Source organism: Mus caroli, unplaced genomic scaffold (assembly GCF_978045245.1).
Source record: "Mus caroli unplaced genomic scaffold, Mus_caroli_1 scaffold_9, whole genome shotgun sequence".
Taxonomy (NCBI): domain Eukaryota; kingdom Metazoa; phylum Chordata; class Mammalia; order Rodentia; family Muridae; genus Mus; species Mus caroli.
In genome coordinates, this window is record NW_028227264.1 from 44,236,078 (window position 1) to 44,263,845 (window position 27,768).

The 27,768-nt window shown below is 39.8% G+C and overlaps 1 long non-coding RNA gene across 1 annotated transcript; it reads left to right on the plus strand.

Moving 5' to 3' along the window:
* The first annotated feature begins 12,326 nt into the window (after window positions 1-12,326).
* On the plus strand, window positions 12,327-16,898 carry LOC110302782 (uncharacterized). Its single transcript, XR_003837763.2, has 3 exons — window positions 12,327-12,567; window positions 13,839-14,013; window positions 16,812-16,898. It is a non-coding gene; the product is annotated as an uncharacterized LOC110302782 (long non-coding RNA).
* Window positions 16,899-27,768: the final 10,870 nt, after the last annotated feature.

Here is a 27,768-nt window from a genome sequence, read left to right on the forward strand (position 1 = left end):
CTAAGTGGATCAAGGAACTTCACATAAAACCAGAGACACTGAAACTTATAGAGGAGAAAGTGGGGAAAAGCCTTGAAGATATGGGCACAGGGGAAAAATTCCTGAATAGAACAGTAATGGCTTGTGCTGTAAGATCGAGAATTGACAAGTGGGACCTCATGAAACTACAAAGCTTCTGCAAGGCTAAAGACACCATCAATAAGACAAAAAAACCACCAACAGATTGGGAAAGGATCTTCACCTATCCTAAATCAGATAAGGGACTAATATCCAATATATATAAAGAACTCAAGAAGGTGGACTCCAGAAAGTCAAATAACCCCATTAAAAATGGGGCTCAGAACTGAACAAAGAATTCTCACCTGAGGAATACCGAATGGCAGAGAAACACCTGAAAAAATGTTCAGCATCCTTAATCATCAGGGAAATGCAAATCAAAACAACCCTGAGATTCCACCTCACACCAGTCAGAATGGCTAAGATCAAAAATTCAGGTGACAGCAGATGCTGGCGAGGATGTGGAGAAAGAGGAACACTCCTCCATTGTTGGTGGGATTGCAAGCTTGTACAACCACTCTGGAAATCAGTCTGGCGGTTCCTCAGAAAATTGGACATTGTACTACCGGAGGATCCAGCAATACCTCTCCTGGGCATATATCCAGAAGATGTCCCAACCGGTAAAAAGGACACATGCTCCACTATGTTCATAGCAGCCCTATTTATAATAGCCAGAAGCTGGAAAGAACCCAGATGTCCCTCAACAGAGGAATGGATACAGAAATTATGGTACATTTACACAATGGAGTACTACTCAGCTATTAAAAAGAATGAATTTATGAAATTCCTAGCCAAATGGATGGACCTGGAGGGCATCATCTTGAGTGAAGTAACACAATCACAAAAGAACTCACACAATATGTATTCACTGATAAGTGGATATTAGCCCAAAACTTAGGATACCCAAGATATAAGATACAATTTGATAAACGCATGAAACTCAAGAAGAATGAAGACCAAAGTGTGGACACTGTGCACCTTCTTAGAATTGGGAACAAAACACCCAGGGAAGGAGTTACAGAGACAAAGTTCGTAGCTGTGATGAAAGGATGGACCATTTAGAGACTGCCGTATCCAGGGATCCATCCCATAATCAGCTTCTAAACGCTGACACCATTGCATACACTAGCAAGATTTTGCTGAAAGGACCCAAATATAGCTGTCTCTTGTGAGACGATGCCGGGGCCTAGCAAACACAGGAGTGGATGTTCACAGTCAGCTATTGGATGTATCACAGGGCTCCCAATGGAGAAGCTAGAGAAAGTACCCAAGGAGCTAAAGGGATCTGCAACCCTATTGTTGGAACAACATGATGTACTAACCAGAACCCCGGAGCTCTTGTCTCTAGCTGCATATGTATCGAAAGATGGCCTAGTCGGCCATCAATGGAAAGAGAGGCCCATTGGACTTGCAAACTTTATATGCCCCAATATAGGGGAATGCCAGGGCCAAAAGAATGGGAATGGGTGGGTAGGGAAGTGGGGAGCGCTATGGGGGACTTTTGGGATAGCATTGGAAATGTAATTGAGGAAAATATGTAATAAACATATTAAAAATCAAAAAAAAAAAAGAAAGTTACATACAGTTCTCTCTTCTTTCTTTTTTAACAATTTGAGAAAGGGTAAAGTTCCTTTGGTCAAACTTGGTATGCTTGGCCCTCAGTAAACACTGTGTGCATTTTCTGTGACTGTAAGAACATGTAGTCTCATGGGAACAGGGTCTAGACACCATTGCTATGATCACTTTCTTCAGGTAAGTAAACATGACAACTAATTTAAATATGATCCTGATGAAAGCTAGAGTCTGATTTATAAAATATGCTAAAGCCAGTTGAGCCATGTTACAGATATGTGAGGTGTTGGCTGGATGGGCAGAGAAAGAAGTTACACAGAGAACCCATCCCTCTGTACCAGATTGGAAGTGTTTAGCCAAGTGACAGAAAACCCTGATGTAAAATGGTATAAACAATGAAATGGACTTATTATCCCACAGAATGTAAGGCCCTGTATTAGTTAGGGTTTTACTGCTGTGAACAAAGACCATGACCAAAGCAAGTCTTATAAATGTTAACATTTAAATGGGGCTGGCTTACAGGTTCAGAGGTTCAGTCCATTATCATCAAGGCAGGAACACAGCAGCATCCAGGCAGGCATGGTGCAGGAGGAGCTGAGAGTTCTACATCTTCATCTGAAGGTTATTAGCCGAATACTGATTTCCAGGCAGCCAGGAGGAGAGTCTTGAAGCCCACCTCCACAGTGACACACCCACTCCAACAAGGCCACACTTATTCCAACAGGGCTCTACCTTCTAATAGTGCCACTCCCTGGGCCGAACATATATGTACCATCACAAGCCCCAATATGGGGGAGCTCCTGATTGGTTGATTCAGTTGCTCAATGTACTAGTCACCTATGGTTTTTTTGCTTTCTTCTCTGTTTTGTCATCCTGAAATTGATGGCTTAGTTTTCTGATGGTTTAAAGATGGCAGCCATAGTGCTGAAATCATTACCAGTTCTATAGTAGCCAGTCACTGGAGATGCCTATTCCCAGACTTTCTCTGTCTCTGTCTTTCTCTGTCCCTCTCTGTCTCTCTCTGCCCCTCTCTCTCCTTGTTAATAAGAAATCATCCACAGATTTTCTATGCATTTTAGTAACTGGAGTTATGTCACATACTCAGGTTCAAAGTCACCAAACTTGGCAAAAGGAGTAGGAAGGTAGAGGACAGAAAGTGGACTTTCCCATCTGCCTCATCTGAGCACACAGAGAAGGGGAGGGGTCTCATTTGAATAGCATAGTCATTATGTTACAGAGTGGGTAAAAGGAAGAACTTGGATTGATCACAATGTTTTTGTTACTACGGGAAACATTGCTTTTTTTTCCTTCTGTCTAATCCAACTTAAATATTTTAGCAGAGGTACTGGGGGAAACTAGCAGCTGAATTTTCCATGTATGGGTGCATAAGTTAATAAACCAGCATGTTCAAGTGAACTCAGCTTCCTTCCAGCCACAGTGGGGAGGAAACAGGAACTGATTCAGTCAATGATTAAAAGTCAGCCGAGCTCAGAGGCTGAAGCTGCTCAGTGCTATGACCCACAAAAGAGCCGTTAACCTTCTTCTCTGCAAATCTTTCTTTAGCTATCTCGGAAAGAAAATTTCTATTTTAAACCACAGAGCCTTCTGCACAATATCTGGCTGTGGAGTTTATGAAAAGGATTCAGAAAAAAAATAATGTGCTTGGTCTTATCTTAATAATATGTACTATCCTGAGGCTTGTTTGAAGTTGGTAAACAGAAATATGGACTTCCAGAAGGAGATTCTGGGGGTCTGTAACTGTGAGAAATGTGGGGAATTTTAAAGACCCTGGAAACTATAAATCACAGCGTATCAGAATACACTGAGGAGATAGGATAGGATTCATGTTTCTTGTCCTTATTTGAAATGATGTTGCATGGTTCGGCCCATAAACTCGACTTTGCGGAGAACATAAATGATGTACTGCTTAGGACATGTGTGACACATTATATTATATTGGCTAATTGCTTGTCCTTGATGGGCTCTAATAGCGCACGATAGTTTCTGACTTTTTATATCGGATGGGCTTTTGGGTAGTAATGCCTTTGAAGGAAAGGTTGAATTTTTTCCCAGTTCTAAAAGAATCACAAAAATTCAAAATCATGGGTAGATATTGTGAGCTTTCGTTAAGATTGGAACTTAATTCCCCCACCCTCAAGCTACCCTTAATTACGATGAGTTTCTCAACTGCAGAGACCCATGTCTGCTGACTTGTCTACAGCATTGATCACTGACCCCCAGTCTTCAACATCACCCACAACTCTAATCAGTGTGATATAGAAGAATTTTCTAAACAATATTTAATGTTGAAAATATCAGAAACTGTTCATGGTTCTCATAGGAGACACTAAACAACATATTATGGGAGGCACTGAGAGCCAGCTCCATGTTTTCCTCCTTAGGAACTGAGGGGCAGCAGCTGCTCTACCTGATGTCTCACTCAGAGACTCTCCTCCCCCTTCTTCCTGACTTCATGTGGCTTCTGTGAAGAAGCTACAAAGGGAGTAACTTTCCTTCGTTCCTTTATGTCTGAAATACTTCTATTTATAGCCTTGCATTTGGTAAGTTCCTTGGGCTTTGAATTCCAGAGTAGAAATGACTTTCTCTCTGAATTGAAAACCATTGTTTTATTGTCTTCTACCATATATACATCATATATATGTCACATATATGCATAAATATATGAAATTGTTTGAGTTAAAACAGCCACACATGATATCTCTCTCTCTCTCTCTCTCTCTCTCTCTCTCTCTCTCTCTCTCTCTCTCTCTCTCTCTCTCTTTCTCTCTCTCATCTCATCTCATATAGCTGTAGGGACAATAGACTTCATATTGGAAATTCAGAATTGCAGGATAAGTCCAGGCAGTAGTGTAGTGTTTGTAAGCTTGGACTTTGAAGTCAGACTCACTTGAGCTTGAGACCCCTCACTTCTCATTAGCTGTAGTATTTTGGGAAACCCTGAATCTCTGGGTCTTTGTTTCTTTCTATGTAAAATGCAGAAGATAAGTGTTCTTATGCCATCATAATTGTGATAATTCAGTAACTCAATTGGTCTTTTGCACACAAAAATCCCTACTGAAATATTTGCTATTGCTTATTATTAATATTATTATGTATTAATAAAAACACTTACCTATATACCTAAACTAGGGTTTGAGGCATCCTAAATAGACAAAGCAAATTTATTTTTTAATTCTAAAAAAATGAGAACATTTAACAAGTGGTATCTTGTTGTTCACCAATCTTTACATCACTTTTCAGAATAACTCACTTAAAAATGTTTAAAATTTAATTTTGTTGGGCATCATAGTACATGCCTTGAATCTCAACACTCAGGAAGCAGACACAGACACAAACAGATATCTACATATTTGAGGCAAGCCTGGTCTACATAGCAAGTTTCAGGTCAGCCAATGCTACATAGTGAGACTCTGTCTCAAACAAAACAAAACAAAACAAAACAAAACGCCAAACCCCATCCAAAACAAAACAAAAATCATAAAAATTAATTTTTCTGTAAACTATCTCTCAACATTCATTCAAATCCATCACCTTTGAAAACAGTAGCAGCTGACTGCTGTGGGGCTGGTGAATGAAGCATGCTTGTTTTCTTTCTATCCCTGTCAATTCTCATTTGGGTTCTTACACTTTAATTTGCCTGCTGACTGATCTTTATAACTGAATTATACATGTAATTATATATGCAAATTCTGTTTCTTGCTGTCTCAAACATTAGACAGAATCTTAGTTCCCCACTCTGGTGTGAGGTGCCTTACATCTTTCTTTCCAGTTCCCTGACAGCACCTCCCACCTATCACCTGCTATACTATTACTGTCATGTCAAGATAATGTGCATTCGCTGCTTTTCTTGTTCCCATGACAAAACACATGAGGGAAGTGACTTAAGGGAAGAAGGATTTATATTGACTTATGGTTTAAGAATCGATGCAGCCCATCCTGGTTGGATAGAGGCTTCTTAGTCACATTGCATCTGCAGGCAGGAAACAGCAGTGAACGCAGCTACCCATAGGCTTTTCTGCTTGTTTTTAATCTTCTTATCAGTCTGGAACCCCAGACCATGGGATGGAACGACCTGCATTCAACAGAGACTATTCCTTTCTTAGCTAAACCCTTCTGAAACACCATGACCAGCCAGTCCAGGATTACATCTCTTAGATGACTTCAAATCCATATAATGGAGATTAATGGTCACAATACAGAATATTTACATTCTGTCTGGTTATTGAATCAGTCCTCTACAGGCTAACTCCGAGCAACTGACATCAACAATGAGCTTTGGTCAATTATAGCTAAACAGGTCTTACTCTCTGAAGACCAAATGATATGATTAGATCTTTAGAGAAGATAGAATTGTCAGTGTCACAGAATTTATGTAGTTGGAAGAGAACATTCTAAGTAGAAAGCAGAAGCTGATTTAAAGTTTTTATATCTATCATTTCAGTGTTTAATTAGATTAGTATTTTTCCTCATTTTATTTTTGGAATTTTCTGCTTTGCATAAGAAAGGTGTCAGCTATCACATAAACACTGATGCAAGGGGAGAAGTAGAAAGAGAGAGATACTCTATCTCTTTAGGTTGTCTAGCTGATTATTCATAAGTTTAAAAAACATAGAGAAACCATATTAGGCACATGTTAGGGCAAAAAGCAACATTCATTTTTATCTGGAGAAACCTGTGTCTTCTTTGTTATTGAATTCCAAATTCCACGTTACTTCCTCCAAGTCATTGTTTTGCTTTCATTAGTGCCGGACTCCGACGTGAGCCTGACCCTTGTGGCCACGAGAGCAATGTGTAATTTTGCTTGTTTGCTTTGTCCAGAGGAAAGCTTTTTTGAACCTTCCTTTTCTCCTGTTCAAGAGTTTCCTGCTTGGTTGCTGCTGAGGCTCCTGATACAAAGGCTCATCTTTGCTTATTCTGGATGAGTTTCTTCCATAGTTGGATGATGCTATCTGTGTTTCTTATTGTTCTTTGTGGAAACTTGATGAGATGAAGGTGAGATCTTGAAAATTTGTTCTCTTCATATTTTGTTTTTAATTTTGATTCTATGATGTATAATCTTTTTAACTTATCATCCTCATTCTCAATTTCAAAGACCACGTTGCTTCCCAGGGCTTTGGTTTTATTCATCTCATGTATCTCTAGAGTCTTCTACCTTCTCCCCTTTGGTCCATCATTGTCTCTGCCCATCTTGGTTTTTCTCTTTTGGATGGTTGATGTATATTGGGCTCTATTAGCCTTCGATTGCTTTGATTCATGAATGGAAGGCAGATGGCTAACAAAGAAAGTGGGCAGGGATTTTTCTTATTCTGTACTAAGGAACTGATTAAGAATTAAGAATTAATTTTAAGAATTAATTTAAAAATTAATGCATATAAGGACTAAAGATGTAAAAGCAAAACAGAGAATACTATAGAAGTGTACTGGCTATTTTTGTGTCAACTTGACACAGCTGGAGTTATCACAGAGAAAGGAGCTTCAGTTGAGGAAATGCCTCCATGAGATCCAACTGTAAGGCATTTTCTCAATTAGTGATCAAGGGGGAAAGGCCCCTTGTGGGTGGGACCATCCCTGGGCTGGTAGTCTTGGGTTCTATAAGAGAGTAGGCTGAGCAAGCCAGGAGAGGCAAGCCAGTAAAGAACATTCCTCCATGGCCTCTGTATCAGCTCCTGCTCCCTGACCTGTCTGAGTTCCAGTCCTGACTTCCTTTGGTGATGAACAGCAGCATGGAAGTGTAAGCCGAATAAACCCTTTCCTCCCCAACTTGCTTCTTGGTCATGATGTTTGTGCAGGAATAGAAACCCTGACTAAGACAAATTGGTACCAGCAGAGTGGGGTATTCCTGTGACAACCTGACCATGTTTTGGGGAGGACTGTGGAAGGACTTTGGAACTTTGGGCCAGAAGACCCATTCAGTGTTAAGAACTCTGTCGAATTCTGTGTAGGAGCTTGGAAGATAATGTTGAGAACAGTGCAGAGGATGGAGGCTTGGGTTGTGAAATTTCAGAGGGAAAATTAAAGACTCTCTTAAGGGCCATTGCTGTTTTTATTGTGAAGATTTTGTAGTTCTGGTTAGCTGGGGCTGAAGAATCAGCTGTGATTAACAAGATACCAGAACTACTAAAGCAAAAACTTTGCATTACTGGGACTATTGATGCTGGTTAGCTGGAGCTAAGAAATTAGCGGTGATTAAGAAGAGACCAGCATCGTTGAGGTGACATCTTCTGGGAAGTGTTTTCTGAAAGCACAAAGAGGCTGTGTTCCAGAGATAGGCAAGGTTGTACTCCTTCTGCAGTGGGACTTGGTAATGTGTAAGGGTCACCCAGGTGGTACTGGTTTTGAAGGCATGAAGGGGTCACACAGCAGCTCAGGCTCGGCACTGTGAGAGGCCATGGAAGGCCATTGGTGAAGGTGCAGCCCCAGTTGTAATTGAAGGCCCAGGACTGAAGGGGTCACGCAGTGTTTTGGAGATGCCAGTACCACGAGATGACCACCAAGAGCAGCAGCAGCAGTGGAGTACAGGCATCTGGAGCCCAGAGGACGACGTGTGTGCTACAAAGGGCATGGCTGGAGAAGTGACCCAAGCCCTTGGAGGAGTCCAGAAGATCGTGAGTTGGATCCCAGACGTTGGACGGTTGGAGATTGATTTTTGCTTTGATTGTGACTGTGCCCTGATATTTTCCCTCTTGAAGGAAGAAACTGTTTTAGTGGAGCCCACAGTTAAGAGACTTTTAATTGTAAAAAGACTTTGGATTTTAAAAGAGATGGATATTTTAAAGAGATTGAAATTTTAAGAACATGTAAAGACTGTGGGACTTTTAAAGTTATTTAGATCTTGGGGATGAATAAGAATGTAAGGGTTGAGGCTTACTAGTGATGTGTTTGTGTGTCAAGTTGACAAGGGGTCAATTGTACTGGCTATTTTTGTGTCAACTTGACACAGCTGGAGTTATCACAGAGAAAGGAGCTTCAGTTGAGGAAATGCCTCCATGAGATCCAACTGTAAGGCATTTTCTCAATTAGTGATCAAGGGGGAAAGGCCCCTTGTGGGTGGGACCATCCCTGGGCTGGTAGTCTTGGGTTCTATAAGAGAGTAGGCTGAGCAGCCAGGAGAGGCAAGCCAGTAAAGAACATCCCTCCATGGCCTCTGTATCAGCTCCTGCTCCCTGACCTGTCTGAGTTCCAGTCCTGACTTCCTTTGGTGATGAACAGCAGCATGGAAGTGTAAGCCGAATAAACCCTTTCCTCCCCAACTTGCTTCTTGGTCATGATGTTTGTGCAGGAATAGAAACCCTGACTAAGACAAGAAGATAAATAATTTTACCACAAATCACCAATGCCTCAGAAAATAAAATTGCCAATAACTGTTCCTTGTTCCCTATGACTCTTTCTAGAAACAAATACATGCACACTTAATTACAGGGATACGTATGATTGTGTATGTGTGTGTGTGTGTGTGCATGTATATACACACACGCACATGCACACACACACACATATACATATGTGTGTGTATGTATATATGTAATTTGTTATCTCTCCACCTCCACATTCTTCACAATCTTACAGACACTTAAAAAGTATGACTACATGGAAACTGCCATGTCCAGGTCATAGTGTAGGGCACTTTGGTGTTATATCAATTTAGTTAAATGAGTATATTCAGTTCCTGCAGAAAGCCCATGAACTTCCTAACATTTTTATTTGTTTGTTTGATTTTTAAACAGTTTTATAGTACTAGGCATAAATCTCTTCCTATGAAGTAAGTCCTTAACAAACAAACAAACAAACAAACCAACCACCTCCAAGGATGGAACGCCTTCTTATGAGTTGCCTGTCTGTGGGGATAATTTCTTGTGTACTGTGTGTAAGCATCCCCGGTCAATAAAAGTCTGATGGCCAATAAGCTGAGGCAGGATTAGAAAATGGGACATCCAGCAGGAAGAGAGAAACTCTGAAGAATAGACAGGCACATGAAGACTTGGCACTCAGATTCTGAATATTCTATGTGGCAGACATAGAATAGTAAAATGGGTTGATTAAGTTACAAGTTTGTTGTGGGGCAAAGCCTAGCTTAAGGCCATAAACATTATAAATGGAAATGTCTCTGTGTCATTACTCGTGTGGGAAAGGGAAGCATAGAAAAGCCCACACTTATACACTGGTCAAGGGTGCTCCAGACCCCTCCCACTCCTCCTGCCATTCTTCTTGGTTGCTCAAGGAACTTGAAGTTTTGAGTTATTAGACAAAAATCTCACCACACTGTCCTGGCTGGATTAGAATTCTTGGTTATTCTGCCTCAATCTCCCAAGTGTGGGGATTATAGGCATGCGTCACCACCTTGGCTCAGTTTGACATTTTTGTGAACAACCCATCTTGTTTGTGGAGATTTTTTCTCATTCACAGTAATGGAGTTTTACATTAACCAAATCTTATACTGCTAAGAAGTTAGAGCCCATCTAATCTCTTGTATTATATCATCCTGAATATTTTTGTACAGACTTCTTTGCATTTATTTGCAAATATATTCAAGTTATGAATTTCCAGGTGACAGAGGATGTGTGTTTGAAGCACAGATTAAAAAGGCTGTACAATATATGTTGTGCTACTTTCCTGAAAATGTAGTGTGCTCATTAGGTAAACACTGAAGGTACAAAAAGATATGGTAAAAATTAAATCAATTTCAGCTTATCCTTCTCTATTAATCCCCCTACCACTCTTCTCAGCCTCAGCTTCTCTTCTCCTCTATATATGAAGGGAGATCTCTGTGTGTGAATACACATGAATATATATGTGTACATGTGCATGCATGTGTGTATGCACATACATGTGTGTGCATTCGTGTATGTCTCTGTGTGTGTGTGCACGCCTGCATGTGCATGCACGAGCATGCATGCATGTGTGTGTTTCCTCTTTGGAGATAATTTCTTGGATGGATCATACCCGAGTCAAAGCTATGGAGGCAAAGAAAGGAAAATTTTAACCTAAGAAAAGTATTCACATTCAGTTTCTTTTAAATTAAGCCATCTGAGCTGTCCCTGGAGTGCATCATGACATATTGCAAGGGTTTATCCTGTTTCTTCTTCCTTCATTTTAGCTATTGTCAGCCCCATAGTCCATGTGCATATGAAGGATTTTCAAGAGACACATTCTGTCTTCCTTAGTATGAGAACAGATAGGATTTTTGTAGCTTTTGAATCTCTGCTCCTTCCATCTAGCGTTGGAATCCGTGGTGAGTGACATTGTGGAAGGAAGGAGGAGCAGGAGAGGTGACTCAGTGGTTAAGTGTACTGGTTCCTCTCCCAAGAACTGGGGTTCAATTCCATCACCCACACAGTGGCTTATAACTATCTGTAGCTGCTGTCCCAGGGTGTCTGTTGGTTTCTTCTAGCGTCGCTGGCACCAGGTGTGCAGGTGGTCCACAGACACACATGCAGGCAGAACTTTTATAACCACAAGAATCAATCAAGTGCGTAAGTAATTTAAGTAGGAAGGCTATTTGAGGTTTTGAGGTTCTCTTTGGTCCTGGACAAGGTAAATGGTGCAGTTTGATTTTTGTATGACAACACAAAGAGGCCACATTTGCCAAACAGCTTCTACAGAGAGCACACAATTATTAAGATGCTGCTTTTCTTCCTGCCTCTCCATCACTATTACTTTTGTTTGACTCTAGTGCTTTCCCACTATCCGTCATTCCTCTGTCTGTGGATAGTTTTTGGTATATGTCTTTTATAAAATACTTATTTACAGAGACAAAAGTCCTGGAAGAAAATGGTATTGAACGAGCATAGATTTTTGCATCAATATGCTAAAAATAGGTCATTTATTTTACTAATCTTTACCATGAATTTTGATGATCAATGTGGAGATTTACATTTATAAATTAATCAAGACTGGGTAATAAAATGTTAATTGGATTTTAAAGTCAGATCTGGGATTGAGAACCAGCTATACTTCTTATAAACCAAATGATCTTAGGAAAGTCAAAGTAATTTTCTTGGGCATCAATTTCTTCATCTGCAAACGTTCGAAAGATTGTTGTGTGGATTAAGGAGATAATATAAGCAAAGCCTTTTCAAGTGCTATGTGCCATGAAAATTACAGTCATAAGTGATAAGGGAGCAAGCTTATTAAAGTCAGCAAAAAAATTTCTTATGCCCATATCCAACACTGAATATCACTCTGAGCTTCAGAAGTGTTGTCTTTTAAGAATTCAATGATGAGACATTGTGAACTGGCAAACATCATCTTAGACAGGGGACCTCAGTGACAGTCTTCTTACTCTTAATAAAAATTACAAGCAGCCTACTAGGGCAAGGGCCTCGAGTAGAAACAGGTGTATGGAAATCAGGGCCTGAGGGGTTGGGAATGGCCATGAATAACAACTCTAAGGAATGACAACTCTATGGAACTTATTTCTTAGATACTAGAAACCTGTGAGGCAGTCAAGTTGGGAATGGGATATCAAATATAAAAAGTTGCCAAAAGGATCAATGAGAAAAATAAAATGTTCCCCAGTAAAATGGAATTTAGAAACATACTCATTTGGTGGCAACTACATTTAGCAGTGTTTCCAAGGTAGAAGGATGGCTTTCCAAGTTCCTAAAGAGGTCTTTACTGCTGTAGATTTGGCTAGAGCTAGAGGCTTACCTTATCATTCTTGGGTTTCCCAGATTCCTCACTGTCTACCTGACTGTGCAGTAGACCTTGGCTCATCAGGAGTAAGAAACCATGACAGAAAAAAGATCAGCACATCCCTGAGCCTTTACTGAAGAGACCGAGAGACGGAGTAAAGTACTTCAACTAACCATGTCTTTCAGTCTGTCCTTGAGAGTGCAAAGAAGGGTTGTAGGAAGAGGAAACGTCAGAGGCTGCAAAGAAGAGGAAGAGGCAGAAATAGGGAGATTGGCATAGGGCAAGGTAAGCATGGTGCAGCAAGTTGTTGTTAGGCTCAGGAATGTGTGTGTAGAATGGGGAAGGGCATGAATGGCCAGAGGCAGAAGTGTGGGAGAAGATCAGCATTAGCTATAAAGGAGAATCTAGAAGGATGGGCCACGGGATGTGTTAAATTTTACACTCCAGTAGGTGGGGGACTGGAAATATAACAGAAAATTCAGAGGACAATATTTGGGAAGGAGGGTGAAGAGAAGTGGCAACCCAGGCCACTGGATATGCAGTGACTCTGAGAAACAGTAAGTGGTCTTGAAAGGTTCTCATCTGCAATGCCAAATTAAGGCTTTGTGTTACAAATTATACAATGAAACAAACACTTCCATGTAAATGTATTCATATTGAGGAAGGCAGTATGACAGGGCTGTTGTAGCACTTAGTTAAGTTTTCATGAACGAGTAAATGGGATTGCTGGCAGATCATGGAGCAGTAATTTGCATTAGGTTGGACTCATCAGTCTGAGTAGATACTCACTTCCTTGGATATCATGATTCAAGTTGGCTGGATATTAGGATATCAGGAGGAGCCTTAAAAAAATAAAAACCCATGCCCATTAAATCCCTGAACCACAGTGTTTTAAACATACATATAAGATTGGAAATACTGGCAGAGCTTCCTCTTTGTGCATGATATTGTTTTCTGGACAATTGCCACATGGAGTTTCTTGCCCATGTATCCTCTCCCTATAAACTGTCCACATTTATGAATAGTATGAATAAAATCATCAAAGCAGTCAGAATACAAAGTGTGAGGGTAAGTAAGTTGAAGAAGGAATGGACAGACAGGAGGAAGGGTATTTGGAAGGCATTAACAAAGGACTTTCAAGCTTGTGAGTCAGCCATTAGTGTCAGTCACTGATGTCAAAGGCTGTCACAGTTTAGGCTGATAAGCACACGGAAGAGACTCAAATGTCCCACCTAGGTTCATTTCTTCTTTAACTTGTGGTTGCAATCCCAGGAGTCAGACACTGAGCATGTGACAACATCAGGAGCAGACAGGTGCAAGGCTGTGCTCTGACAGATCTGCACATTGTCTCACCTAGATTCCAAGGTTTAAGAACTTAATTTTCAATACTCAAATGTTAAAAAGTTAATATAAATCTTATTTATCTTAAAATAAAACCAGAAGTGATGATACTGGGCCTGCTGTCTATTTTAGGAATAATGTGAACTATCCATCACCATTTATGTCCACAGTGGTTAGCTTTTTATTCACTTGCCTGATGTTCTTGACCTCTGTAGGCATAGGATTTGGAGGCTTTGGTTTGATCTAAATGGTGGTCTGATGGCTTTTCACTGGAAGAAAAAGGAGACCCTCTGATCATCTTTGTAGAGAGGAAGAGACAGGCAAAGGGAAGATGGATAAAGGAACGTAGTTTCAAAATTAGTCTGGGATCAGAAAGACTGGACATGAAGGGTAAGTGTATGAAGGTAAGAAGATTTGGGGGAGGGGAGGAGGGAACAGGAGAGGCTGTTAGTCTGTAAAATAAATGTAGCATTGTGAATCAGAAGACACAGTACTGGGTCTGAGCAATGGGGGAAGATTTAGGACACTTGTACAGAACCTACTGAAGAGGAAACAAACTCAGTGGGTGAGAGATAAGACAGGACTCCTTAAAATGTTCTAAGTGCGTAAGAATTTCCAATGACTTATTTATTTAGAAACAGCTTTTCCCTACTTATTTGGAACAGAAGATTAAAGTAAAAAATTATACTTTGGAGCTTTAAAAGTTATCTTATGTTTAAACCAGTCTTTTTTCAAGTATTTAATTTCAAGAGCATTAAGGAATAAGTCCCATAAAGGCCATTACTAGTGCAACAAAGCTTACCGTTCATTTGACGGTATGTTACAAAGTTTCCTGTCCTATTATTTTTCCAACTGTAGCACCATTTTTTTTTTATTAAATCACACAAAAGGATGCTTTGAAAGCACTTATGTAAAAGTATTCATGTGTTCTGTTTCAGTGCCAATATTTGTGTTTGACTGAACCTTTTCAGATAACATAAAAGCAATTTGTTTTATTGAATGGAACAAATGTTTGTTTGTTTCTTAGGGAAATTTTTTGTTTGTTCAGGTCTGCTTATTTTTAGAGGTGGAAGGCATGTAAGCTGAAATGATGTTGCATTAAAATTATCCTTCATCAATTTGTTTTACACCACTTATTTTTAATTGATGCCAGCAAGTACTGAGCTGCTCATGGGTAAATTTGTTTTGCAGATTTATGTATTCAGAGAATGGTACAGGGCATTTGGAGAGCATTATAAACACAAATCCATAGTTGAGAAGGCTAAGACTTATATAAAAATGAGAGGGTAAAAAAATCATATTGTTTTATTGAGGACTTTTTGAATTAGGAACAAAATTGGTTTTCATAGTAAAAATCTTCATACTTATTTTTTTCTGTTTCATAGAATTGCATTAACTGCACCACTTAATTTTATTCACAAAGAAGGAAGTTCTTCTTTGATTTACAAGGCGATCTTACAAACTACAATTAAATAATGTAATTCCAGGAGATGTTAGGTATTGGAATCTGAAGGGGCTAGTTAGTTCTAAAATAGACACAACAGAAATAGCCATAGAAACATTTTTTTTTCTTATGGGTAGAACTAGAGAATGTGGCTTTGCTGTGATATCAAAATAGACCTCCTACTCTCTTTCACAAAAGTAACTGGTGGGATTTATGGACCTTAAGTGGAAATGAGCTGGGCTTCAGATAGGTAGTGTCCTGTTACAGGATATTTGAACCTATTTCCAGTTAGGGTGTGGCTGAGTCCTTAGCACACACCTTTAATCCCTAAGGCTGGAATAAAGACACACCCTTAGTACTCACCTTTAATCCTAATCTATGAAGGTAAAGTTAGTTTGTATAAGGAAGAACTGGTGTTTGAAGATGATGTCTAATAGAGTGGCAGAAAGAGTGATGAATCAGAGAAAGATTTGACAGAACAGGAAATGCCCAGCTCTCACCAGAAAAGAGGAAAGGGAAGCTACTTTAGGGAGAGACATAAGGTACAAGAAGAAGAGAGTACAGTATAGGATGCAGTAGAGTTTGTGGAGAGCACTGCAGTTGAGTTGAGAGGGATAGTGGAGCAGCACACAGAGGCAGAGGAAGGTGGGCTTACCGGGAGAGGTTTTCAGAGATAGACTGAAAAGGGAACAAGCTAGACACAGGTAAAGTCAGAATGAGCCAGAGAATGAGGAGCCAGAAGATTAGGAAAGATTGCAAGAGTTAGTTTGAGGCCAAGCAGAACAACTCAGAGGCCCAGAGAAAAGCCATACTGAATGTCAACTGGGAGAGGAGTTTAAGCCAGAACAGCTGAGATGAACAAGCCAACCAGAGTTCAGAGAGAACAAGAAAGGGTGAGCTTATTCATCAGCAAGTCTCAGAGGCTGAAAGCATTCTAGGCCTAGATTAGATAGAGTGTACAGAGGCTAGAAGCTTCCAGGATTCAGACTAGGTTAGCAGACAGAGGCAGTAAGCCTCCAGACAACAATTACAGCAGAAGAATAAAAGTTAATTTTATATGTCCTAGCCATGTTCTGGAATGACTTGACTCAACCCACTGGACTCAGAGTGAGAGGGAGGCCACTCAAGCAACATCAGAATCCATTGCTTTCCTTCCCAGGATGTTGCACAGTGCCTTTGGTACTGTAAAAGCTGGTCTTTAGGGAGGAGGCCTTCAGGTCAGAACCAGCTCAAATCCGAAGTGCATGGTGTCTTCAGAAATAGGGGCTTACTTTTAACCTCTGCGAGGCAGTCAAGGGCAATAGCCACGACATAAGTTGTTCGGAGATTTTGGACTCCTGTGGTCAACAGCTTGAATGGGAGGTTGTTTCAGGTGCCTGGTATCGGGAGGTTTGTTAGTCTGTGCTCTTTGGATGAGTATTGTCAGTTTAAGTGGGATAAAAGCATTTGAACTACATATGTTCATGTTCATATATATAATTTTATGTATTGGATGCCATTCAGGTAATGTGTATATAATTTAGGTAAATAAATAATAATAACGCTTATGTTTTTTTTTCAGACATCCTTAGTGCTATTTTGCCCTCTTTATCTTCTCCTTCTGTATTGATCTCCCTTCCTGTACCTAGTTAAATTACTCTACTCCCCTCATTTTACTCAGGTTCCCTTTCAAGTCACTTGATTTCCATTCTCTTATGCTCCTTCCTCCCCCATGGTTCCTTTTTTATTTTCCTGGTTTCTGCAGTCACTCCATGTTATATACTCACTTCTGAAGATATGGAGCTGGAACCACAGATGAAACAGAACACGATGTCCAGAAGCTGCATCCGACGTGGACATGGTAGGCTCTCTGCCACCTTCCTGCCTGCCACTTCAGTTTCCCTGGTCTCCTCTTCTGCCCTGTGGCAGACTGCTTGTCAGGGCTTCTCTTCCATCCTTCTTACACTCCCTACCTTCCTTTCTTTCTCTCTTTTGCCATTCCTCCATCCTTCCCTTCTCCCATTTCCTGGGAACTCTGCCAAACCTCTATCTTCTTGTGTCACCCACCTATACTAGAAGCACTTTCTACCCAGGACCCCAAGTGGCACATCTTGCAGGGATTCAGGTAGCTGAATCATACTATCCTTTCTGTCTTCCTTTATGATCTCTCTGTAGTCACCCACAGGCCAATAAAAACCTCCTTACAGCTGTCCCCTTTCTATCTCAACTCCATTCATTAGAAACTCCAACTCTTGGTATAGACCCAAAGTCTGCCTCGCCCTTTCATTCCTGTCTCTTTGGACAATTCTTTGCCTTACTATAACTTACTTTCAGGATCTCCTATTACTTCTACATCTCAGTTCCCTGGGGAACCCATTTCTAGGTGTGGGCTGATGCCTTTTGATCTTTTCTGAAGCTCTTACCAGTCTTTCCTCCTAGCCCACCTTGATTTCCCCTGCCACTTACCAACCTATAGAACTCTCTGTTACCCACTTCTAGCACACTTCCTTAAAATCCAGAGAGGGTGACAGAAAACAAAGAATGGAACTACCACTCAACCAAGATGAGACCAAACATCAACACTTAAAATCACCTCAACTCCAGATGCCTAAACCCCAGCACAATCAAAACACAATAGACAATAACCAGAGCAATGTGTCTACACCAGAGCCAAGTAACCCTACTGCTGTAGACTTTAAGAAATATAATATAACTGAAGCACAAAACAAGGACTTCAAAATAACAATTATGAATATGTTCCAGGACCTTAAAGAAGTCTGTGAAAATACACATAACAGTGGAGTTATAAAAAACAGTTATGAAATGAAAGCAGAAATAGACTCATTAAAGAAAACCCAAATGAGATAAAACTGGAAATGAAAAATCTAGGAAGTCTAACAAAAACTTCAGAGGTAAGCCTCTCTAATAGAGTAGAAGATATGGAAGAAAGAATCTTGGATTTTGAAAACTAGGTAGAAGAAATGGATACCTCACACAAAGAAAATGTTAAATCTTAAAAAAACTCAAAACCAAAACATCCATGAAATCTGGGACACTATGAAAAGACCAAATCTAGGAATAATAGAAATAGAAGAAGGAGAAGAAATCCAGATGCAGAAAATATTTTTAACAAAATTAAAGAAGAAAATTTCCCTAACCTAAAGAAGGAGATGCCTATCAAAGTATGAGAAGCATAAAGGACACCAAACAGAATGGACCATGGAATAAGTTTCCCATGACATATTATACTTAAAACATTAAATGTAGAGAACAAAGAAAAATATTGCAATCTGCAAGGTAAGAATACTAAGTATCTTATAAAAGCAGGACTTTTAGAATTACACCTAATTTCTCTAATTACAATGGAAACTCTAAAGTCAGAAGGGCCTGGGACAGAAGTTCTACAAACTCTGAGTGATCACAGGTGCCAGCCTACACTATTATAATGAGCAAAACTATCAATCTCAATAGACACAGAGAAAAATATTCCACAATAAAACCAAATTTAAGCAACATTCATCTATCAATCCAGCTCTACAGCGGCATTAGAAGGAAAACTTCAATCTGGAGAGATTCACTGTATGCAGAAAAACACAAAGAATAAATAATCCCAGATCAGAAAAATCAAAAGAGAGGTAAAAATTACACACTATTAACAACAAAATAGTCAATAAGGAATCAATAAATAGTGCTAATTATAACTCTCAATATTAATGGTTTCACTTTTCCATAAAAAGATAGAGACTAGTAGATTGGATTAAAAAATCAGGATCCGTCTTTCATCTGTATCCTAGAAGCATACCTTATCAGCAATGGTCCTCATTTCAGGGTAAAAAGAAGATATTCCAAGCAAATAGGCCAAAGAACAAGCAAATACAGCAATTTTAATATCTGAAAAATAGACTTCAAATTCTAACTTACCAGAATAGATAGGGGAGGAAGCTACATGGTCAAAACAATCCACCAAATGGATATCACAATTCTAAAAGTTATGCACCAAACACAAGGGCACCCAAATTCATAAAAGAAACACTAGTTAGCTAAAATCATATATTGCCTCTTACCCAGTGACAGTGAGTAACTTTAATACCCCACTCTCACCAAAAGGAAGATCATCTAGATAACAGCTAAACAGAACAATGCAGGAGTTAAATAACTTTATAAATCTAATGGACCTAGCAAATATTTACAGAATATTTTACACAAATGAAACAGAACATACTGTCTTCTCGGCAACTCATAGAACTTTTGCCAAAATTGATGACAGACACAAAGAAATCTCAATAATATGGAAAATTGAAATAGCACCATGCATCTTATCTGACCACCATGGATTAAAGCTGGGTATAAACAAATAACAGAAAGTTTACAAACTTATGGAAACCCCACTTAATGAAAAAAATTGGTCAAGTTAAAAATTAAGAAAGAAATTAAAAACTCTTTGGAATTGAATGAAAGTAAATATACAGATACCCAAATCTATGGGACACAATGAAGGTGGTTCTATAGAGGGTAGTCCATAGCACTAAGTGCCTACATAAAAATACTGGGGAGATCTCATACCAGAAAAGTAACAGCACATCTCTAAGCTCTAGAACAAAAGGAATAAATTACACCCCCCAAAAGTAGGTGGCCAGAAATAATCAAACTGAGGGATGAAATCAATAAAATAGAAACAAAACAAAGAATCAATGAAAAAAAAGAGTTGGTTCTTTGAGAAAACCAATAATATTGACAAATCCTTAACCAAATTAACTAGATGGCTGAGAGAAAGGAATGCAAATTAACAAAATTAGAGATGAAATGGGGGGCATCACTGGGGGGAACAAGGGTAAATATAAAAACTTAAAAATCTACCAAATCAGAAAACCTAAAAGAAATGGGTAAATTTCTTGAAATATATACCAAAGTTAAATGAAGATCAGATAAACAATCTAAACATCTCAATAACCTCTAGGGAAATAGAAGTAGTAATTGGAAGTCTACCAACCAAAAAAGTCCAAGACCAAATGAATTCAGAGCAGAATTCTTCCAGACTTTCAAAGAAGTTTTAATGCAATAATCCTCAAATTATTCCCCCAAACAGAAAAATTAGGAACATTGCTCAACTCGTTTATGAAGCCACAATTTATTCTGATACCTAAATCACACAAAGACCCGAGAAATAGTGAGAATTATAGGCCAATTTCCCTTGTGGACATACATGGAAACTTTCTCAATAAATATTTACAAACAAAATAAAAGGCTATGTCAAAAAATATCATTTACCACAATCAAGTAGGGTCATTCCAGAGATGCAGGGATGATTATAAATAAAACATAAATTGATAAATGTAATCTACCATATAAGCCTTTTCAAATTGAAAAGCTTCTGTATGACAAAGGACATTCTCATCCAGACATAATGACCGGCTATAGAGTAGGAAAAGGTATTTACCAATTATAGATATGATAAATGGCTAGTATTCAAAAATATTTAAATAACTCAAAAATTAGATATCAAGAAAAAAATGACTCAATTAAAAAATGGGACAGGGAACTAAACAGATCGTTTTCAAGAGATGAAACACAGATGGCTGAGAAATATTTAAAAGAAGTGTTCACATCCTTAGTCCTGAGGGAAATGGACATAGGGGAAAACCAAATGCTACTGCTCTGATAAAGGAACAGAAATAAAATGACTCTTTCAGGCACAACAGGACTAAAGCATGGGATGAGCACAGGTTCCAGCCAGCCAGGGTTCTAGTGCTGAGAGGGCAAAGTAGACATACACTGCCATCACTAACCAAGAAGCTAGCTCCAATTAACAACTGCTCACAAAAAACACATAAGGAAGGCACCAGGCCCAACAGTAGCTGGCCAACACGAAATGAACTATAGTTATTTTTAGAGATACTGGTTTCTTATATTGATTTGTTCGGGCATTTTAAAAATACCTTACTGGTCTTTTGTTTGTATATTATTTGCTTGTGTATTTGAGTTTTCATGAGTTTGTATGTGTGTGTATGGGTGTGTTCACGTGTGTGTGTGTGTGCCTTTATGCATGTATGTGAGCTTCTCAAGCTCTTTCTTAGTTTCTTTCTCTCTTGTATCCTTTTTTTCACTGTTTTATCTTTTTTTATTTGTCTTTTTTTCTTTGCCTGTTTGTTTTCTTAGAACAAGAAAGAAGGAGTGGAGTTGGAGGGGTGGGGAGGCAGGAAGGATCTGGGAGGAGGTGAGGGAGAGTAGAATATGAAAATAACTTTATTTTCAATACAATTAATTGAAAGAGAGGGAGAGAGGGAGAGAGGGAGGGAGAGAGAGGGCAGGGCATGAGAGAGAGGGAGAGAGGGGGGGTGCGGCATGAGGGAGATCACACCTGGTACTGGAGACCTAGCCAATCACCCAGAGGTAGTGACACCTTGAGTCTTAGAGAAGTCACTCCTGCCATTTACGACACTAGCACAGTTCCTGGATGAATTCTAAGCATCTCTCCTCATATCCACAGGTAAGTGTGCTCTCACCTCTCATCAAGCAAACGTTGCTTTCAATAGTCAGAGACCCTTACAGAAAACCCAAACTGGATAAAATACAGTGAACAAGTGACCGAAGGCTTGGTCAGCCCTAACTGATACATCTGAAGCACAATTCCTTCACGTAAGGCCCGTGGGACATCATGAAAGAAGGGCATGGGGTGGAAAGATTGGTAGAGCCAGAGCACCAAGGGAGCTGCTGTGAGATTATGTCTTCTAAGAACTACAGAGGCTACAGCCATGAAAACTCAGCAATACGACTGCCTCCCAAGACCTAAACAAGGCTAGGAGATGGCTCCGCAGGTAAGAACACTTGCTATTTTTACACGCCATCCTTGTTTAATTCCAAGTACCACATGGAGACTTGCTACTGTCAATAACTCCAGTTCCAGGGATCTGATACCGTCTCCTTACCTTCCCGGGCCTTAGGCAAGGTATGATGCACAAATATACATGTGATCAAAATACTCATACACATTAAGTAAGGAAATACACACACACACACACACACACAAGACCTGAAAAGGCACAACACCAATAGACATACTAATACAAGAAGAGGGAACTCTCACAGGGCCCCATCAACAAGAAACTACAAACAACTAAGAAACACTGAGAACAGGAGAAATGGTCCTTCCCAGGAGTGAGCACCCATACTTAGCTATTCCATCAGAGTGGTCAGCCCTCAATTGCGTACAAGTAACACTAGATGGATTTATATATGTGTATTCTGGGTACTCTATGTCTGTGTGTACTTCCTGTTCTCTACACTTGCATGCTGAGGAACACAAGAGAGATACTAGACTAAAATAAATACTTAGGTGAGGTTGGTTTTTCTATGCAAATTTCATGGTCCTCAATATGCATTTCAATATTTTCATGTAGTATTCTTTGAAAATGGCAAGTTCAGTTGTATTCCTGGATAATAGCTACATCCTGACTGGAGCATGTTGCCAATGCCCTTTGACAGAGTCCCTGACATACAGTTACTTGAGTAAGCCGCAGGGGACAGTCTCCATCCAAGCCACCTTGAAGATGTTCCCTTCAAATTTGGTGAAGGTTTTAGGCAGCATTGTAAATAGTATATATTATCATCAAATATTATCTATAAGGGATGTTAATGTAAGCTTAACCTTAGATATGTTGCAACATGTAGAGGGATTACATGATAAATGTGTTGTGAAAAGAAAGAAGGCAAATCTGAGAGTAAGGATCACAGATTATCCAACGATCACCATGAAAAACTGAGAAGCTCAAAGAATGAGCCATGTTACTGGTCTGTTTTAACTGAGACAGTGAATCAACAGGAGAAGGAGCCTGAGAAACCTAGTGAATATCTACTATCTATCTATCTATCTATCTATCTATCTATCTATCTATCTATCTATCTATCATTTATCTACCTCTATATCTATCTCTATATTGATAGATTATATATGTGTGTGTGTGTGTGTGTGTGTGTGTGTAGACTTATATCAATGATAAGTGCAGAAAAAGGGGCCATGATTCTGATAGGATGTAAGGGGGCAGGTCCATGACAGAAGCTGGAAGGAGACATGGCAAGGCCATATTATATAATTACGTAATTAAAATTGTGTAACTCTATTTTAATTAAAAAATATAAAAGGGGGAGAATTGCATCAACAAACCCACTGATGTACTAAGCTGAGAGTAGTGGACCACTGGACACTGGTTCTCATGCATGGAGAAGCTGGCCTGTTAAATACCAGCTGGTCAGGTGTGGATGCTCACAGTGTGTAAGCAGGATTTCTGCTGACAGCTTTTGTTTCTCTAAGCTCGTATTTATGATTTTGTGACAGTATGGACATGCCATTATGGAGGTCAAAAGACAACTTTTGGGAGTGACTTTCTCATTTTTACCCCACTGAGGCAGGGTCTCTCCCTCTGCTGTTCCTTCTGCTGCATCCCAAGCTCGAGGCTGGCTGGCCTAGCTTCTCTGGACACTTCTGTTTCCAGCTGCCTTCCTGCTGGAGGAGTGTGAGGATTAGAGATGCAGCTCTGTCACCGAATGCTTGTGTCTAAGAGCATACTGCCTGAAGGTTTGTACTTGTAAGTTGATTTGTATGGGCCAAATAGTCTTTCATTTGTTCCTGCAATCTATTTAAAAATAAATTTGATGGGAGGAAGACAGATATATATGACGTCAGAGATACTGTTCTCTGTGCCAAGTAGCTTTTGTGTGGATTGGGGAAAAATAAGGGAGTATGGCACATGGCTTTTGTCCATTCCTCCAGATGTCTCTTCATGTCCCTGTGGCTATTACTGCTGAGGCAGAAACAAGTCCACTATTTGGTGGCCTTTAATACAGGCCCAAGGCTCTCTAACAGCTGGATCCTGTTACACTGTCTTTTTATCTTTGCTTTGAGTAAATTTAAAACATAGAAACAAAATGAACTGTCTTTATTTGTGAAGAAGAAAATTGCTTTACAAGTTTATCTGTTAACAGAATTCTATTTTCCGAATGGTGCTCTGATAGGCACACAAATTCCCCAGGAATGATGGGCCAGGTTCCACCTTCTGCTTTCCTGTCTCCGAGCTGCCTCTGCTGCTCCTGCCAGAGATCACCAGGGAAAGTTACTAAATTAGGAGATGAACCCAAGCGAAGGCATGCACAGTGTTCAGAGTACTGGTTGCTGTGGGGTGAGGGTGAGGGATGAGCAGGGAAAAGTTTGGGGAGCTCTGTGTGTTAGTCAAGATTCCCATGGCAAGAAGCAGGGATCCAGCTCAAATTGCTTGAGTCTTCTTTCCCCCAAAAGGAAGTAAAAGTCTTACATGTAATCTGGAGACACAGAGCCCCAGGAGGTCATGCTTTCCATTTGTCCTAGTTAGGTTTCTGTTGCTAGGATAAAACCCTGACCAAAAGGAACTTAGAGAGGTTTATTTTAGCTTGCAACCTACAATGTATCTTGGAAAGAAACCAGGGCAGGAACTGAAAGCAGAAACTGAAGTTAAGCCCTTGGAGGAACAAAGGTAAAATTAATGAAAATTCCAAAAGAGCACTGGAAGATCATTGAACCAAATGAAGACCTTTGTAAATACAGGGATGGTGTAACCAATGGCTTATACACATGGTGCTTAGTTGGTGATTACTTTTATAGAGATGGTCCCATATTGGGCCATCCATTTGTCCTTGAACTTATTACATGACTTATTAGTTACATTGTAATAGGACAGGCCTAGGTTCTATGTTCACTGCTGAATTTGGGCTAGCTAGGAAGATGTTCCTCAAAAGAACCAGCAACAGGCAAGCATTTACACTTAAGGTAAAGAACTTGATATGTCTTCTATATTTCTTGCTAGTTTTTAAATCTTTTAACACTCCACAGGATTTCAGGACTCCACACCCCCATCTCCAACCTCCAACCTCTTGCTCAGACATCCTGGCTCTTGCAAGGCCACAGACCTCTTTTCCTCTGTTTTGAAGTACAATTCCTCTTCGGGAAACTTCTAATTCATCAGCATGTAGTACAAATTTACTCCTTCAGACAGTGACTTCTTTTATTTTTGTTTTATTGTTATGAAGAGACACCATGACCAATGCAAGTCTTATAAAAGACAGCGTTTAATTGGGGCTGGCTTACAGGTTCAGAGAATCAAGGCAGGAAGCATGGCAGCATCTAGGTAGGCATGGTGCTGGATGGGCTAAGAGGCCTATATCTTGATCCGAAGGCAGCCAGGAGAAGACTGCAGCTAGAAGGAGGGTCTCAAAGCCCACCCTTATAGTGACATACTTCCTCCAACAAGGCCACACCTCCTAATAGTGACATTCCCTGGGCCAAGTATACTCAAACCACCACAGACAGCATGATTAACCATTTACAGTTCATTTGTTTTTGGGCTCAGTTCTTGCTCCTACTCTGGTTTCATCTAATTTGCCCATTAGACTCTAGATGCCTGAGAGGAGAGATGTCCTGACCAACCTCACTGCTCCATGGAAAGCAAGTCTTGTTATATAACAGGTCCTGGATGAGGCCTATTGACTAAATAGATGAAAGCTGCTGTGAGAAAAATGGTGTTTTCAAAATGCCTTATGTAACATTAATTCCACACCCAACAGAAAGCTTTCATAAAGAAATCCCTCATGTAGGGTGTCACCAGATTCTATTTTCTCAAGGACCATGCTGTCTCCTGAGCAAAATGAAGCATCTTTTGGTTAAAATTATGAAAGAAACCAGTTAAGTGCAGAACTCAGCAGAGTAATAATTCTAATTCAGATGAGTTGCTGGGAGTCTATGTCCTAAAATGAAGCATATTGCCTGGGGTGCATGTTTGGACTCTAGGTAAGGTCAAGTGCTGTCTGTGGACTTGGAGGAGACGGTTGCACCTTGCCGCTGGGCAGATCAGTTCTGGCAGAGTGGAATCCAAGGGCTACAAGTGTCAGGAATATGGGATTGGCCATTTATCAGCTTTGCCTTAAAACATTCTCTTATAATTTTTTTTTTTCTCAGTGCTGTCTGGGACTGAGGGAAAATGACAACAAACAATTCGACCTTGCACTTACTTCAAGATCCTCTACCCGGCACTGCCTTAAAAGCTCCATTTCGGCACTCAGATTAAAGTGCTGCAGCTCAAAACACAGCCTTGCCAACTTGGCTCCAGGGAAGGAGCAGCCATTGGAACAATGCAGGCAATTTAATCGTGTTGCAGAGAGGAGTAAGCCCAAGTCTGGAGGCTTTACTGGAATGGAATGCAATTCCCTCGTCCCAGTAGGAAGAATGAAAGTGGGGCTGAGGTGGACAAAAGACAACATCCAAAATGACATAAAAATTAACCACTCAACTCAATGAATTACCCACGAGATAATGGGATAAATGTTTGTGAGTCAGACCAAAGAGCAAAAACAAAACAGAAAGAAAGAATTCTGAAGTGTAGGCTGAAACCTTTTTACTTGGTTCTGTGAGGCAAAATTTCAGTCTCTCTCTTTCCACTTAAGTTCAGGTTTTAAAACTCGGTTGTTCTCTATGAAATTGAAGCCTGTGTAGACCATTGTGTGTAGCTGTATTTCAAATACTGTTCTCTCTGTTATCACTCAAACTCCTAGTTATTCAGTTTGACCTGAAATTAAAGAACAGAATAGTTTCATGCTTTAAAATTACTTCCCATTATTTTATAGAGATAAAGACAAGTTATGAAAAAAAAACCCCTTAGGTATAAGCCAAGTTAGAGTTCATAATTAAGTTTACCAGAATAAAAACCATAGTCATATGTCTGTTCCCCTATTTCTCATCCTAAATATGTTTTTTTGGTGGGGGGCAGTTTAGTTAAACATAAAATGTTTATTGTCCATTGTTGTAGTAAAAATTACTTGGGGGTTTCTACCCCATTCTTGATCATATTGTTCCTAAGTAAATGATACAACCCTTTATATTTATAATAATCTTTAAAACACTAGAGCTGGGAAGATATCAACTCTCCATGGTATTTTGTCTACTTCACTAAATCTGAGATATCACTTGCTATGTTCCCCTTGGTCCTCTCCAACTCGAACTGGCCAGCCCTCGTGGCCGAGTTCTCACTATCCACCTACCCAGGGTCATCTTCTCCTTTCTTCTCCTCTCTCTTCTTCTCCTCATGGTCTCTGCCTCAGACTCCAATTCTGGGAACCAAAGCTCTGCCTACCTCTCTTCTGCCCAGCCATAGGCTGTAGGCTTCTTTTTTTAGCCACTGGTTTTAAACTAAGGAGCAAGGTTGCATAGCATCAGTTGGTATATATGCAGATCTGCTTGTCAAGGACAACAACATCTTGAGAAGCCAGTATTTAGCATTAGAATATAAGCATCATCAGACTAACCCCCTACAGTCCATTGTACCTAAGATAATACAATAAACAATGATTGAGGCAGCCTGTATTTGATTGGTTATGATGTGGTACCATGGCGTGATGGCTCAATGGTTAAGAGAACTTGCTACTTTTCCAGTGGACCCGAGTTCATGTTTCTGCACCCGTGTCAGGCTGATCATAACTACCTGAAATGCCCAGGGGAAATGATGTCCTCTTCTGGCATCTGCACACACGTGAGACATACAACCCATGGGACACACACACACGTAACTAAAAAAAAATCTGTTATAAAGAAAAAGTAATGGAAAAAAAAAAGGAAAAGTAATGGCTGATACAAACTTTGAATTTTAATATCCGGTAAGGATATTTGAAAACTTTGCCTCTACTATTTCTTGGTGATTCAATTA